This window comes from Lagopus leucura, unplaced genomic scaffold (genome assembly GCF_019238085.1).
Source record: "Lagopus leucura isolate 7727_CA_CO unplaced genomic scaffold, USGS_WTPT01 Super-Scaffold_100015, whole genome shotgun sequence".
Lineage (NCBI taxonomy): Eukaryota > Metazoa > Chordata > Aves > Galliformes > Phasianidae > Lagopus > Lagopus leucura.
The window spans coordinates 9099149-9101816 of NW_024962269.1; the positions used below are offsets into that span (position 1 = coordinate 9099149).

Consider the following 2668-nt stretch of genomic DNA (forward strand, 5'->3'; position numbering starts at 1 on the left):
CTCAGGGTATGGAATTATTTTGCTTGTTTTCCTTCTTGCTTAGAGACTTTTTGCTTCACCTGAGTTTAAAATTGATTTGGCATGGTCTTTCTACCTTTATCCAGATTGTAGAACATCTCTGAGGACATGCTTTTTAGTTGCTCTTTATTCTTATCTTCAGGACTCTTTTTTCCTTGTAGAGGCACTCTAGTGATTTTTTTTTTTTTCTGGCAGGATGTTGCTGTTGTTGCAGCAGGAGGCTGAGTCCTCACCAAGAAATGTCAACCTTTTGCCATGAGGCAGTGTGTTCCCATCTGCAGTACTTCTTATGGGAGGTATCATGACGCAGCGAAGAGATTTTGACAGGTGACAGCATTACAGAGGGTAAGTTAAATGCAATATGCACTTGCTTCACTAAACTGGAAACACACTTGTTACTTACAGTACCTGCTAACAAAGATTGCAGTGACTAATCTTCATTTTAGAGGCTTCAGTCTTATACTGTGTGTAGTTTGTCATTTGAAATATATCCAGAGAGACTGACTGTATGTTCAGTAGATCCCTGTATGGTGCTAGTCCACTGCTTAGAGATAGTGTCTGTAATAATGTCTGTACATCCTCACTCTGTCAGACTGACTTGCAAAGCAGCCACCTGGTTGTGCCATACAGTCAGCACGTGGTAGATACATTTATGGCTCACAGTATGCTGAACTGATATTCACTGGAGGTTGCTGGACTGGGTCTAGTCCTTGCTGAGTACAGCCTTGGCCTCTGATAGCTCTTGAACTGGCTTATTTCTTGATAAAGACCAAGAATTTGACTGACAGTTACCAATGATCTATATCTGATTCTCGATGTTAACATCTTCCCTTCTGCATTAAACTTTTAAAACTCCCCCAAATAAATCCCTTTCACTGAATCCCCTCCCAGATTCTCTTCCAGCAAAGCTGGGAGGCCTTGAAAACCTTTCATTCAGGCTTGTACCCATGTGGACAGGAGCAGATTTTATTTCCATAAGGAAATTAGCAGAGCTTTGCCACATCAAACAGAAGACGTTCACATCTCAAAGACAGCAGCTGCTAGGAAATGCATTCATCTGTTCACCACAACTACTTATTCCCTATGTGTTTTTAATGAACGTAAATTTACCTGTGCCTGACTAAGGGATGGTAGTATGCAGGTGGTGATTATGGGGCAATTAGCATAACCTGCTTTCTATTATCTGTGTCCTTGAACTTCCTTATCTGCATCTGGACAGTAATGGTTGCTCTTGCCCTTTCCTTCCTGCAGTATTTTTGAATAAATTCATGCTGGTTGTTTTTTTTTTTATATTTTTTTTTTTTTTTTTTTTTAATTTATTGTCTCTTTGGCCTCTTCCAGCTAATTTGAATGGTGGGATGAGCATTTTAGTCTACACTGCACAATTGAACTTCCTACTTTGCTACTTCAAAGAACCTTCCACAACTTCTCCAAAATACTGTGGCTATCAAACGCTGTCATTCTCTTATCATTGCTGAACTCAGATTATCTTGTTGTTGCAGGTTTCTTGCAACTATCTACCTGTTTGCTATGAGTTAATGATTACACTAGTGTGCTGTATCAATAATACTCCTAGCCTGAGTCACAAAATAAGACATGCCATACTTGACACAGGAACACATGCTTTTCCATTAGCATTCATTATTTGTGGTCACAGTCAGACAGATAAAGATTGACACTGATAACTGCCCGAGGAGAGTAGCTGTGCACCAGCCTGCACTTCACTTGCTGCTTTGATAACACTACGATGTGAGTGGAAGAGCCACACAAGGGGTGAGTGACTCCCTCCTTGCTCTGGGTGGCAGGTGTTTGCCTGTCATCTTCCATTTTCCTCTTTGGAAAGGCAACACTGGAAAGGAATTTCCATTAACAATTCATATTTGTTTAATTCAGTCCCTCTTATTTTGCAGCCAGATCACTGAGACTACCTGTCCATATGAATGAAATCAGATTTACTGATAGATTTTCCTTTCTGCTATGTCTTTCTGATTTTATATTTATTGACTATTTTTTAATCTTCCCTGTTTCCCCATTTTATGACAATGCCCAGGCATCTACACCTGGGCATGCCAGTATTCCACTATACAACAAGTAGGACAACACAGGAGATAAAGTTGATTCTGTTAGATCTTTCCTAATGTGGACCGAGAGCTTGCTGGGGATGAGGGCTTTTCTTATGCTCATTTACCAGGTGCTGGCTGCAGTGGGGTCTCAAGATTATGTTTTACAAGAGCTACTGGGTATAGATTGCAGAAATCTTTTGTTTCGTAAGTCTCTTGATACGTGAATTCTCAATCAAGACTTTAATTGAAAGAGCTTCTCATGCTGCAGTATCAATTTATGTGGCCTTTCTGCTTGCAGGCAAAATACCTATTATCTGCTTTTTGAAAAATAACAATTATACAGATAGAATTTTAAAAGAGACTGAATTCCCCAGCTGGAGAATTCTCCTTGAAGGATGGTCAGGAAATGGGAGTCTAATCAGGCTGCTTTGGAAATGCCAAAGCCTTACATGGCTTATCTACCCAATGGGCTCTGTAGAAAATGTATACAACAGTGTCATGGTTTTATGATTTTTGGTCATCAGTATTCCACACCATAACATCATGTAATGCACTGGGGGTGGGGTTTGATATCTGCCGAATGTTCG

General features: G+C 40.1%; 1 long non-coding RNA gene across 1 annotated transcript in view; it reads left to right on the plus strand.

Annotated features, from left to right (window-relative positions):
* The first annotated feature begins 1622 nt into the window (after nucleotides 1–1622).
* Nucleotides 1623–2668, plus strand: part of LOC122182733 — a 280673-nt gene continuing 279627 nt past the window's right edge. The window contains exon 1 of the long non-coding RNA XR_006179961.1: nucleotides 1623–1791. This is a non-coding gene — a long non-coding RNA (uncharacterized LOC122182733). The remainder of the gene's footprint in view (nucleotides 1792–2668) is intronic.